Genomic DNA, 15,343 nt, shown 5'->3' with positions numbered 1-15,343 from the left:
ATATTATCGTTTTTGTTACGTTATACACATTTTAAACAATAACTTAGGTGTTGTCGTTGCAACTAATTATTACATACCTCATTATTACACACCTCATTATTACACATTAAAATATAGAGAATTATCTTGAAAAATGTTAATAGTTTAAACTGAAATTTAAACGATTTAGACTGTTAAGCTTATTTCTAAGAATTTCTGATTACTTTTGGAATAATATATTTCATATTTAAACTGAAAAAAGTACACCAATATACGATTTTGATCTAAACAACTCGTAATCATAGGCTTTGATAGCTTGAATTATATTTAATATTTTTCTCTGTTATTTCTTTTACTTAAATACTATGTGAATAATATTCAAATTCTTCATTAGTATTTAAGTATAATAATAATAATAATAATAATAATAATAATAATAATAATAAAACCTGTATTGACTTGACTATTTGCATTGTACACGACATTACAATTAATTAATTCTAAAGTTTAGTATAATTTAAACTTTTAATAATTTTATGTTCTAAAATGTTGATGCATTTTCATGTAAGTCTTCTATGTGATAGATTGTTTCTTAAGTGAGGATTTGTTTTGGTTTTGGTTTGTATTCTTTTAATTTAAGGTTTTGCATCCTAATCAATAATTTGTTAAATAATTTTCTTCCATTGTAATGAATATGTATTTTTAAGACTTTGTTAAGTTAAAGGCGGTACATTGAGTAGCATTAATATTTAACAAAAGCATTTAGCATGTGTTTTTTTTTTTAAACATTAGCTGAAATGTTGAATTTTAATCATAAATAGTAGGTTCATGCAGGCTAATAATATTCATGTTCATTTTCTTAATATGCATTTTAGTAACAGTAGTATTGATAGGTACAAAATGTAACCATAGAAAAGATACGAGTTCAAATAATAAAAGCAAAAATAATAACAACACTGCCGTTAACAACAGAATAAAAAATATAGTAACAAATAACTTAATTTTCCTAGTTATTACATAGTAGTGTTAAAATAGTAGGCCTAACGTCAAATTCTATAAAAACACATTCTTCGGTTTAAGGTAGTTCTTTATAAAGAAATATATCCTTACAAATCCACAAATATTTTAGTCAATCACTACAAATTAAAAATACGATAACACTGCTTACAAATCAAACTATAAGTTTAGTTAACCATGCCTTAGCCAAACCAGTCCACTTGGCCAATCTTACATAAGGAGTCATATGGAACTTTCTAACATTTATATCAAGTGATTCGCGCATTTCAGCCGTTTGGCATTTGACACCAAACTTGAGGTCTATAGTGGAATTGGTATTACTTGACGCCCGTATCAGCTGTTAACGTTGAAGTATACGAACTTGCTAGTTGCGAGAAACCAACTACTGTATATCATGGTCCACGGATATTAATTATATCAGAAAACTGTATGTATCATAAACATGAACAAATAAAGTCACTTGCCCGAAAAAAGCTGGTTTGTATATTATTTGAATACAATTTTTAAAAAACTTCCAAACCAGATGTTACAATTATTATTAGTGATTACAGGTGGTTATTTTCGAACTAGTGACGTAATTTGTTTATGTTTCTGATCTATACAGTTTTCTGTATAATATCTTTGTCGTGGTTCATAGATTGATAAATTACGAAACGTCATGATAAGTATATTAGACTTTATACATCTTGTGGTAGACATATTTGACGTAGAATTGCGTTTGTAACAATCGGTTGCCGTAGTACAAAATTTGAGTTTAGCGAGTTTCTGAATTATGTAAAACAATAATATTCTGTTCTTGCACCAAAAATATTTCTATGCAATAAACAGGGCCTACATAACAAAGTAGGATATCCTCTGTCTTAAATTATCTTTTAATTTAAGATAATTTTATGTGTATTTTTTTACTTGTTCCGTGGTCAGACGTTTAGTTTAATTACAATACATGGTGCAGTACATAGCAACGATATTCGAGATTTAAGCTTGCTTGCCTAAGACAACAGGGGGCAACGTTATATTGTTTCTTGTGCATGATACTTGATTTGAATTCCTTTCAAATCAAAGATACAACGGTTAAAGATAACATAAACAATCATTGTTTATTTCCCTCCTTCACATCCTAGGTCTCGTAGCTAAAATTAATTGGGAATTCGCGGGATTTGAACCCAACACCTCGGGGGCCGAAGTCCCGCGCTCTTCTACTAGACCAACCAATAGACTAGCTCGTTCCCTCAAATAAAAATTGACCGCTACAGCTGTAATCACAAAACACAATTTGGACACACCACAAAACAATTTCTTAGCATAGAGATGATCTGTCTAGCTGTGTTACAATTTTGAGGAGGAAAGAGCAAATACAGTTAAAAATGTTTGACTGGACATAACATGCGGGAGAGTGCGTAGTTATTTATACGGCACGGTAATAAATTCATGCTCTGCGACGTGGTAAGCTACAGAGGTATTACAGTTACCGTACTAAACATCTGTAAATGCAACATCAGCTTATCGTCGGGCAACTTTTTAAAGTTTGTTCATAGTGCATTACGATTTATTTTGCGCTTACTATTTATGTATTGCTGTTGATAAACTTAGCCCAATAAACAATATTTGATTTAAGTATTTTTTTTTTATTATTTCTGGTGACATAGATCAATAGAGCACATGTAAAATTTACTAAAATAATTTAAAAACATGTTGAAATTTGTACACTACGTAACCAACATGCTTTGATGGCCTAAACACAAAACATTTACTTTGGATACTAAGACATTAGACCACCCATGGATTTTACAGTGTTTTTTTTCATGCACATTACCTAAAATTTTTAATAGCAAACATAAAAGTAAAACTAATTCTGTAACACGGTAGCACCTTTTAATTCCCCGCACACCATGATAGCAAAATGCCTACGAGAGCATTCAATAATTGCATTAAAAGCAACAAAACTCAACTGATTCTCAGTGAGAAAATAAGTAGTTGGTCCAAATTCTGTAGATACGACGTCTAGGCTACTTCAGACTCCAAACCTAGTGGCAATCTATTGACTTTAAGTAGAGCAAGTAAACTTCTTATCCTATTTCGTTCAAAGATAAAGGAGAGTATCCAAGTAAGCTAAAACACGAAGCATTTATATCTATGTTTCTCATCAAATGTTTCTATGTTATTTTCTGGTAAATTCGACAAGTAAAACTCTGTTTGCTCATAAAACCAGAGAAAATTAATCATATATAAAATATCGTTTAAGTTGATTAAAATAAGTTATATGACCTAAATACATTTCAAAAATAAAGTATGCTCCATAAAAAAATACACCTCTACAGAAAAAATACATCATGCCTTCAAATTATAATAAATATTTCAGAGGTTTAATCGTGTCAATACAAACTCACGAATATTTTTACAGACACGGTTTGGACCACGTTTATTGACAAATTAAATATTAATAAAAGCCTGTTTCTGTTCCAATATTGGTGATGAAACTAATCAGTAAGTAATCAAATAGATGCAGCACAAGTAAACAATACCATATAATTAACAAATGCCATCGTAATATATTCGACATTCGGACTAACACGCGAAAAGTAACAATAGGGCGATAACTAACATGCGAACTGCATAGTGCATAATAAACGTAATTTTCATCAGCAAGGGATATTTTTGTGAGCAAATTACCGAAATAGAAAATATTTTTGGATGCTAAAACTTAGTTATTGAGGTCTTTACATCTTTATGTATATATTAATTAAACATTATTCACGAGTCTATAAAGATATCCTATAAAATAAATATTGGAGACACTTTTCCAAAATATTTTATTTCGGATTAAATGTTTAAACGATTTAATTTTTGTATGGTCAAATGGTTGCACGCGAAAATAGCATGGTATTTTTTTAAGTTATACATTTTTAACGAATCTTTGAAATTTAAAATATAGTAAATTTTGATTAATTTAACACTGTGATTTCACTTCCTCTTACTGTTTACTTCGATATAAAACAGCTTGTATTGATTTCATTTTATTCAATTTTAATCAATGGTAAACAAATAAATAAGATACATAGTAATAATAATAATTCAGCAACCTTTTTTATTTTGCACTTAAAAACAGCATTTTTTTACCTATATTTTTATAGTTATACTCTGCAGGGATATTTTTAGCACGATTTGATATTCGTTATATTGAGAGTTAAGAATTTATTAAAAATTTTCTTTTTGTAACATAATTGTATTTGTTAAAAACCATATTTGTACTTATCATTTTAAATGGGTCTTTATTGTTGTATTGCATTAATACGAATATTTTACGGATAAATAAACTTGTATCCCACCAAAGATATAAAACATACGACTAAAAGGGAATCCTACTTCATTTACTAAGAGCTAAATAATATCACCCATTAATTAATTTACGACATAAAAATAGCAATACAGTAACCAATAAACTTGTAGTTCCCTTAAACCCAAACATTAATCTATTTCATCACACAATCAATACTTAACCTAAAAACACCCACCTCATATTTCAAAACAAATCACTTTTGTACAACATAAACGAAACAGTAAGTAAACAAAACCGAACATAACCTAACACAAGAATAACGTCAGTGCGCGGCGCGGTAAAGACTGAACAGTGTCGGCTCTGTCAGCTGACTGGCGAACAGCTGTTCTCATTGGCCGAACGATCAGCCGATTGTTGCCCACTACGCTGTCACACAGCTGTTCAACTACTGCACAACACATGATAAAGGCGGTTGAACCCGTCGTTTTGAAGGCTGCAGTTTTGATAATTAAGCGAGTGTTGAAAAACTTTAACTTTGCGAAACTTTTCGAACTTTAAATGTTTCAATCATATTTTAACACTTAGTTACTTTTTTGATACGTCAAACCATTGACTCTGCATACTGAAAGTTACTTTTTACACAATACTGTTCAAATTTGAAGCATGATACAATGTGTTAGGAACGATAATGTTTAAGTACATTAATGTTGGCCAAATGTTAACTATTTTCAGGTATGTTTAAATAACAGTGTATAAACAATAGTTTTTAAATATATTAAATTATTTGGTTAAAAAATATAAGAGTCTAAATAAGTAATCCTACTTATTAAATCAACACTGACAAAAACATACATGAATAATTGTATTCAGCTGGTCAACAAAGATGGCAAATTTCTTTTAGAGAAGTGTTGAAGTGTATGTTAACTCATTGAAATTGTCAATACAATAGGCATCCCATCTATATGGGACAGCTGCTTTAAGAAAAGGGTATCGTTGAATTCATAGAATGTTTCCGTGTCAAATTCGAATTTCTCCCTTATTTTTTGTTACTGAAACCACTCTAGAAAGACTCACAACAACTTTAATGACGGCATGGAATTTTTAGTTATATCCCAGGTTTAATATATACTCAAATAAAACTGAGAACATTGAAGACTGTACAAAGGAGTGTCAGGCTTTGACAAGAAAGAATTTTAATTTTTAAAAACTTCTACGGAAAATTTTCTTATCACCCAAAACACGCGCTTTCATTTTCTCGAAGGTCGATAACGACGCACCAAGTTATCAAATGAAGATAAAACGTTAAAGGTTCATTGACATTTTTGTAAAAACAAAACGTCGCGTAACAAAACTTAATAATGATATTGTACAGTTTATATAACATAGCTTATGCAGCATGGTATACAAAGGAATTTCGACTGTAAAGGTAATTGTGCTCGCCTTCAAACATGAAGGCGGCTGGTTCGATTCCAGGAGAATTAACGACTGGATACAGATGTTATTGTTATTAGCTAATATGTAAATGTACGGAAATACAACAAATCCACATTAGACAGTATTAAGACCAGGATTAGGAACGTAGCGACAAACCCGTAAACATGTGAAATGGCGTAGATGAACACAAATTAAAGGAGTTAAATGAGTTGACGAAAATGATGAATTTCCAATAACTGCATTACTTTTGATACCAAATTATTTTCAATTGGAACTAGTTTATGCTATATATTTTGGCTCTAAATTTGTATTTAGGCACGAAAAATGTGTCCTCGCTTTCACCGATTTAATAACTATAGCCTAGTAACTGTAGTGTCTCCCCCATAAAGTAAGAACTACAGTACTTGATTATCTCTACCTAGTAAGGCTTTTAGTTATACTGTGTTTCCTTCGTCAATTAAAAGCTTTAGTACTGTAGTGTCTCCACCATGTTATAATATTAGTACTATTGCGTCTCCTCCGCCAATTAAAAGCTTTTGTACTACAGTGTCACCACCAAGTAAGAACTATTGTACTGTAGTGCCTCCACCATGTACGATCTATTGTAATATAGTGTATCCACCAAGTAAGATCTATTGTAAAGTCTCCTGGTGCCGTGACTAGTACAAAGGGTACAAGTGTAGTGTAGTGTAGGGTGGGTTAGGAAAAGTAAGGTTGAACATCGATTACGCGCAGTACAGTGAGGGGTGGGGGAGGGGGGGACCACTCCTTGGGTGTGTGCCAAACTTGACATTGACTTTTCATCAACAGATCACTAGATCAGTCCCCGGGGAAACCAAGCAACCAGTGAAAACAATCAAATAACAAAACATTACTGACAGTACTTCATTTGTGGGTCAACACCACACAAAACTGTTTACGATTTTCATAAGGGAATGGCCCAAACCATTTCATAGTAATAACAACAACCTTTTTTTGAAGCATCATAAATGCCAAATGACAAAATGACATCTTTCTCAAACTTTTCTCTCGCTTGGAATCGAAACGGCGACCTTCATGTTTGAAGGCTACCTAGTTCTAACCCAACCACACGACTTTGTATACAATACGACATTAGGGTTCAGTCCGCGATTACACTAAAATCTATGTTGAGTGAAACCAATCGCATGGCTTTAGGTTGAAGACAATAAAAAAGTAGGCCTACAGTTAGTAGTCCGGCTTATTTCAGTTGATGACGTCATTACACCGACGTTCTTTGTGTACGGATTATAATCTGACAATGAATGCACGAGTGTAGAATGGAGTGAGAAAATCTTTTTTAATTATGATCAGCTGCCTTGAACCATGATCACTTATTAACACATAATGGATTGTAATGACTGAGTTAAGTTTGGAAAAATAACAAATACTGGAATTTCTAGGATCGAACCGGCGACTCCTGATTGCCATGCGAGCACTTAAACAATTCAGGCAACCAGCTAATGTTGACGGCATTTATTTTGTGATAGCAGCAAATCCCAATGTTTTGTTATAAAAAAAAAAAAAAAAAAAAAAAAAAAACTGTGTGTCACTAGGCTGAAGTTATTAAGTTGTTCTTGTTTTCAACAATTTCGTTATAATCGGATATGGAAAAAGTGCTACCATTACTAAGAACGATTGAAATCTTTAAAACAAAATTATGTTGTAGACCATAAAGTAATAATCTTGATGTATGGTTTATTTGTTTGCAACAAACAACACATTTCGCTTTTACAGCACCCAGAAGAAAAACAACCAGAGCGAACCAATCGAAACATTTGTACAGCTGAAAGTGCTGTAAGTACAGTTTATGCAATAAGGAGTACGATTTTTAACCACGTTTAATAAAACGAGAATAATAACTAAAGAAAAAACTATATTCGAAGTCTTGAAACGGGCACACTAATCACCACCTTGTTACCACAATCTGTTAACAAAATTATGAATTATAAAACTAATTTCTGCATGTACAAATTTCCAAGTAATAGCAATGTGTAAATGACCAAAAGAGTGTAGTTTTTCCCTTCCGACCGTTTCAGCCGTGAATGAGAACCGAGAATCCTTTGTAACTCTGTATTCGCAAACAGACAGTGCTTTGAATCTTCAACGTTCTTTTGTAGTTTACATTTTCTGCTATTTCAAAACTAAAACTGCTTAGAGATTCCTTCTTTACTTTGTCACTTAAGAAAATATATAGATTTAGCTTTGAGTTATAATGTGTGTCATTGAGTAAATTGTAAAGCTTACAAGATACACACACTTATTTATTTTAAATTAATCCATCTTAAAATACAAATAATGATTCACCCCATTTTTATCGTTTTGAATATAATTTTAAGGCTGATAATTGATGTAGATTACCTGATTGATATTTATGGAATTAATGACTTGATATGGTAAGTCATGCCATGTCATGACTTAAGAGGCATGTTATGGACATAATGGTATGTTATGGACCTAATGACTGTTTATGGTCTCAATGACAATAGATTATGCGCACAATGACATTTAATGTACTCAATGACATGATCTGAACTGAATGGCATTCCATTGTTATCATTATATGGGACTAATGCTGTTAATGGACCCTTTGTCAATTTATGTACTCAAATTAATGTTCTGGGCTAACGGTATTTTATGGACTTAATACCTTGTGACAGACCTAATGACATTTAACGTACTCAATGGCATGTTACGAACTCTCACTCTGCACTCACTTTGTCATTAATTTCTTTGAAACTATTTTTACACACTATAATGTTTCTGAAGAATTTTCTGTTGCTGCACAAAAATAGATGTACACTGACCGGATATGATACATATTTTTCCTCAAAACTATTTGGCAAATGGAATTTATTATTTCAAAGTCTAGGAATGCTGGTCCTACTATATTATAATTATCATCTAGATGATCAAAACAACAAAAATTTGAAAGCAAAGCAAATTTAGTTTATAATTGTTTTCAAGTTTCTTATAAGATTGTTCCCATAATTCCTTATCATTGACCTCTTTCCTCACTATAAATATATGAACTTTCTTATCTGTATCATTAATTGTTAATTAAATATTTCTACGTACATCAGCAGTTCAATTGTTATCTAACATATGTTTTTCTTGTTATTACCACCAAGAAATAGTTATTTCTTGAACTAGTGTGCGAAGTGGAACTTTGCTGACTTTGCACTCGCGTTACACATTTTATTTTTCCTGGAGTTACTATAAATAATTAGTCTTTCAAACAATATGCAACCCGTTTTTAGGTTAGGTTGCCAACTTATTTTCCAAGCCGTACTTGCTAATAAAATCACACTGTTTTGTGTCATTTTGTTGAAATACTGGAGTGCGGCAAAAAAATGAGTAACGAAAAAGTAAGTAAATGAAGCAATGGCCAATTCGGCATACTATAATCAGTGCAAGGAAGGCCACCTTTGCCAGGTAACTATAGGGAAATAAAATTGTAAACTAGCTTTATTTAATTACTCTATACCAATCTTAATCAGAATCAGTGGCCAAGCTTTTACGAGGTAGTAATTAATTTTCATGTCACTATTAGGCCTACCAGACTATAGCTAGTGATTACTTACTATAGGCGTCAATGTACACTTATACCACGTTTTACTAGTAGTATGGACGCCCACTTAGTTGTATTCAAGAATCAATTGTCAGGTATCCGTTACCAAATAAACGTATCAGGTCGTACAAAATAAATGTTAACACGACGTGTTTATTATAATGACCTTTTCCAGATAGTAGCTACCAAGTAACTGTTGCTACCTCAATTACATTTAAAACCCTTCACTTTTAACAAATCTCAAAAAGTGCAATTCAACCTTACAGTCTTTTGCAAAATGAAAATACCGATACACTCATTCAAATACCGCAATACGTCCAAAACACTTCTTTATGATAGCATCTTTAAGAAAAATGTTGCAAACTGATAATATATTATACGACAAAGCAGACTTGAGCGTTGAGACCAGCAACTGATGGGATTGCTTGCCAAAAAGCGAACACTGATTCTTGGCAAGGCCGAATGCAAGTACACAGCGCCTTTCCAACATTTATTTCCATCTTGACAAAAATACAACACAGTACCTCGCCAAATAAACCGGCAATGTAAACAACTGAATACGTAATTATGTAATTAAGCCGTTACTATAACCTTTGACTATTATAGTCGATGCTATACCATGGTGTAAAATGATATTATAAACTTACAGACACGGATCAACATCAGTATAAAACGTACGTAGAGTAATCAAAGATAAAGATTTGGCGCACCAATAGCAAATATTTACACGATTTAATAGGAGCTGTCCTGAGAGTAATTACAGTTTCTAAAGATCTTTTCGTGCAGACTTAAGCAGACCAATTTTCGTTCGCGTTGGATAAAGATTTTAGTTGATATTTAAATTATTTATGTTTTAAGGCATACTCGGAGGGCAAAGGTCTCCAGAAAATAGGCCTGCTAAGTGGAAGTCTAAAATAAATGCCATTTACAAGCTCAATAACTCAATTATGTACTTTTTATGAAAACCAAAGTTGTATTCCTTGGTCCCTTCAATTTTCTTTGTGATTACGTTGTCCCTAAGTATATAGTGTTCTAACAATCGGAAGATCGCCAGTTCGATCCTGCTAATTCAGAAACTTTTTGAGTTCGAAACTGGACCCAGCTGCCCTTGATGGGTAGGATTTAGACAGTTCTGGTTACCAGCAGACTTAGTCAGTAACAAAGCTGTCGTCGTATTCCTTCAACACTCCTCTTCGCCTACAAATAACAAATATTCTTCAAATTTGGTCTCGCGGCTGAAAACAAAGTTGTGCGTTTTGGACCATAGTATACAATTTGTAAGAAAGCGGTGCCTCATAAAAAGCCATTGTTTATGTGAGCTTGAACAGACGTTATCTATTATTCGTGATGGAACCAGAAACAAACTATGTCAACCTGAGTCAAAGATAAAGAACATTCCTTGTCTCGTGAACTTCGACGGCTGATTACAAAGTCGTTTCTGGTTATCTTAAACAACCACAAATATTCAAACTCACATCTGGATAGTTAAAATAAATCATTTTAAAACTCCTGAAGGAACTTACAAAGTCAAATTACTGATAAAAATAAAATATAACTAGTGCTGGAAAGCTTTAAAACTCCTGAATGCAGGGGAAGCTGAACTTTTGGAGCATCTTGTGTGAACTAGTTTATGAATGAAGGAACAAAAGCCAAAGTGCTGAGTAAGAGTTGCCACACCAAAGCCTCCCCATTCATCCCCCTGAACCTCCCCAAAATACGATAAGGGCTCAATAACTCATAACCTCCAATATTGGCTTCATGGTCGCCTCAGATACGTTCACTATTGGCTACCGATCGGTAAATATTGACGATTGGACATGTAAATCAATATTAGTCTCTGTCACAAACCTTCGTATATTTCTAGCTCCCTTTGTGATAGTTTGTGTGTTGAAACGATTTCCAAGCCAAGTTATTGATTTATGACTATTTTTTCGATCTTCCGAAGTGTATATAACATAATAATAACATAAGGCAAAAAAATTTCGTCAACTGAAATGTAAATTTTCTTGACTTGACATTTAAGCATTGACTTTAGATACTGCGAGTAGACTTTTCTCAATCTGAACCCAGTTGTGGCGTATTTATGCAAGTTACGTTCGAGAGTGCTCATGTCGACTATATAATTTTCCCTCTTACTTCACAAAATACTTTTTTGTAAATTTGCTCAACTTAGTATAAAATACCTAAAGACAAGAAATTATTTGAGAGTTAATTATTTCAAGAACTAAAAAAATGAGGTTACGTAAAAATGTTGGGTAGAGAAAAGAGGAAAACATTTCTAAGAGATCAAAGTTTTAGGAGTCAATTTGAATAAATTACTCTGACGTGCGGAAGGGACTCCCCGCTTCTCTTTGGACTTTGGGATTATGCTTACCTCAACAGGAAGTGTAAACTTGGCTTACCTGCAAAAACAATGCAAACATTAGAAGATTTCAAGAATTCAGAACATTTGTATAATTGAAAATCTGTTATTTTAATCCAGTAAATTTGTATTTAAATTCACTCGTAGCGAGAAAGTTTTGGGGTAGTTTTGATTTTTTCCATTTCTTATGTAATTTGGGGTGCTGAATCCGAATCTGAGGTTTGCCAACAAAAATTCTTGACGCAACATTGACAAAAACGAGAAAAATATGGAAAAAATTATATTTTTTGTAATATTTAGCTTATAACTCACAAACTATCAACTTTTTGTTGTTAGTCTATATTATAAAAATTAAAGTACACAAAATTTGCTACAAAATGTACCCCTAATGTGGTAATCTCCGATGAACCGTTTAGGCTCCAGAGCTATTTGAAAATTGGAACATTGTGTGTTAGTTTTTAAATTTCTCCAATTATTCTGTCAATAACACATATTCATTGTATATGCCCAGGCAAAGGTCTTATATAAATCCAAAGTGTTAAAATTGATTAATTTTGTGTTATTGAACCGTTGACTTTTTATTTAGTGTACAGAAAAGTTACACGAACTGTTGCAGTTTAAATTATCCTCGCTCAGAGGGTTGTAATGAGGCAGGTTCTGGCAAACGTTTCGATGCATTATTTGTGAGCATTCTAGCTTGTTCATCTGGACAATTAAAAAAAGGTTAAAAGTTAAAAAAAATTACACATATAATAATAAGTGATGCCAAAATCAAAACTATAAAAATTAAAATAACACCAATCAATTAATCATGTAATATCGTATGCACCTGATGACGTGATATTTAGATATACGTAAATAATAAAATGTTATGTAGGCATATACTGTTGCCAAGCATTTACATTGTGTGTAGATTTGATAGATTGTAGGTCCTAGGGCGTAGGGCATAGGCCTACATGAGAGTGGTAAGGGTTAATTGACTTAAGATAGTCAATACAAATTTTGGCTAGAAAACTAAATCCAACGTTGCCTCACTGCCCCCAACTCAAGCAGCTGTGTGGACATAACTCGCTTAGAGTTTACATTTACATTCGGGTGGAAAAAAAAATAGTATTGGCCTATGGTAACAGTGCCAATCACTCTAAGCCATGCATCGGTCTTGAAATTTTACACATAAAATTTTATAATGGGTGCCAATACGATTACAATGGGCTATGATGCTAGAGTCTAAGTAAGTAAGAAAGTAGAGTACCAAACGCACATCTCTTTATTTATTAATTGTTAAATCTACACACAATGTAAATGCTTGGCAACAGTATATGCCTACATAACATTTTATTATTTACGTATATCTAAATATCACGTCATCAGGTGCATACGATATTACATGATTAACAGATTGCTGTTATTTTAATTTTGATAGTTATGATTTTGGTATCACTTATTATTATGTGTATTTTTTTTTTACTTTTAACCTTTTTTGTCCAGATGAACAAGCTAGAATGCTCACAAATAATGCATCGAAACGTATATAGATTTAACAAGTTAATAAATAAAGAGATGTGCGTTTGGTACTATACTTACTTTCTTACTTACTTACTTAGACTCTAGCATCATAGCCCATTGTACGTCCTCAATCGTATTGGCACCCATTATAAAATTTTATGTGTAAAATTTCAAGACCGATGCATGGCTTAGAGTGATTGGCACTGTTACCATAGGCCAATACTAATTTTTTTTCCACCCGAATGTAAATGTAAACTCTAAGCGAGTTATGTCCACACAGCTGCTTGAGTTGGGGGCAGTGAGGCAACGTTGGATTTAGTTTTCTAGCCAACATTTGTATTGACTATCTTAAGTCAATTAACCCTTACCACTCTCATGTAGGCCTATGCCCTACGCCCTAGGACCTACAATCTATCAAATCTACACACAATGTAAATGCTTGGCAACAGTATATGCCTACATAACATTTTATTATTTACGTATATCTAAATATCACGTCATCAGGTGCATACGATATTACATGATTAACAGATTGCTGTTATTTTAATTTTGATAGTTATGATTTTGGTATCACTTATTATTATGTGTATTTTTTTTTACTTTTAACCTTTTTTGTCCAGATGAACAAGCTAGAATGCTCACAAATAATGCATCGAAACATATGCCAGAACCTGCCTCATTACAACCCTCTGAGCGAGGATAATTTAAACTGCAACAGTTCGTGTAACTTTTCTGCGTCAAGAATCTTTGTTGGCAAACCTCAGATTCGGATTCAGCACCCCAAAATACATAAGAAATGGAAAAAATCAAAACTACCCCAAAACTTTCCTGGTAAAAACACAAATTAACTGAATTATTTTATTTAGAACGTTACGTATATACACAGGGCACCCCGTCCGTAAGTAATCAGCCAAAATCCGGGAAATGGTTCTATGAGTCAAAATAAAGACGCCAAATTCTAATAGGTCGAACAGCTTAAATATGAAGATTTTTATATAATACAGTATAGCAATTATTAGTTTTATTATTACTTAGTTGTAATTAATTTATTTTTATTGTTAATTAATTATTATTATTTTATTTTATTAGTTATTTAACGATGATTGGATTTAATTTACAACTTTGATTTATTTTACAATTTAAAATTGTAATTTCTCACATATGAAATTGATATTTTTGAACTTGGTGTCATTTGATAGACATTGTTTAATGCGAAATAGGTAATTGTCTTCTTAATATCATTTGGCCGAATTTTTTATATTTTGATTTGGATCAAGTCAATTGTTTTCATAACATAGGTATTTTTTACCTTTAGCACGTTTAATAAGGAATAATTTAACAAAACAAAGGGTGAAATGTTTATACAACTATGTTTTCCAGGATACCTAATTCATAAGTACAGTTTTTAAGCTGCAAACGTTTATGATAAACAAAAAGTATACATTTTACTATCGCCAAACAAATTTATGTTTCCAAAAAATTGTAACAAAAAACAGACTCTATGCAATATTTTGTACAGTATTCAACAAGTAAAACCACAAAGCATAACTATATGTTTACAATGTCTTCATGTGTTGTTTAAACACTGAACTCCAGACAAAATGTCAACACGGCGTTGTTTAATACGAATAACAAACAGTTTGCCGCCTCTACCTGCATTGCGATAGTACAATAGAATAGTGGTAACGATCAATGATAGAGCAGTAGTGGAGGACACATGCGCACAGGCCATGGGATTTGTCAGGGATTGCCCAGGATTTCATCCCTAGGGATTTACCGGGGAACGATGATCTCGCACGTCACGTGTGTTTGTAATGAATTGCGAGGGATTTATTTTTGCTCACTTTTCTCACAGTTTTTTTGTTCAGTTAACATTTTACTTTACTCACTACTTTTCCTCACGGATGAAAACAGAACGAAACAAAATTTATGTTTAGTTAATTTTAATTTGATACAGTAATAATAAACGAGGAATGAATGGGCTGTATGCAGATTACATTAATATAAGTAAAACGTTATAAATAAAAAAATAAAAGTGTTTTTGGTTTATAAACCGGGATTCAAAGTATTTAGGTCTAAAAGGAAAAACATTTTTGTTTGCTGAATTTGACGAGAATTTCTTTTATTTGAGGAACAATGACAACCCGTTTTTTTTTTTAAGAGGTTGGCGGCGTCGTTG

At 32.4% G+C, this 15,343-nt stretch overlaps 1 protein-coding gene across 3 annotated transcripts in view; it reads right to left on the bottom strand.

The window, feature by feature from the left end:
- Positions 1–15,343, bottom strand: part of LOC128999738 (monocarboxylate transporter 12-like) — an 87,568-nt gene that overhangs the window by 52,985 nt on the left and 19,240 nt on the right. The window contains exon 1 of one of the 3 annotated variants that reach the window (XM_054426392.1): positions 4,509–4,598. The exons of the other annotated variants lie outside the window; for them this stretch is intronic. The gene's annotated coding sequence lies outside the window, so the exon portion shown is untranslated. Of the gene's footprint in view, positions 1–4,508; positions 4,599–15,343 lie in introns of those variants that run through there. 3 annotated transcript variants of the gene reach the window in all.

This window comes from Macrosteles quadrilineatus, unplaced genomic scaffold (genome assembly GCF_028750875.1).
Source record: "Macrosteles quadrilineatus isolate MER2022 unplaced genomic scaffold, UCM_ALF_1.0 Scaffold_8__2_contigs__length_117827958, whole genome shotgun sequence".
Taxonomy (NCBI): Eukaryota; Metazoa; Arthropoda; class Insecta; order Hemiptera; family Cicadellidae; genus Macrosteles; species Macrosteles quadrilineatus.
The sequence above is the reverse complement of the archived record's forward strand: the minus strand, read 5'-3'. Positions and strand labels throughout refer to the sequence as shown.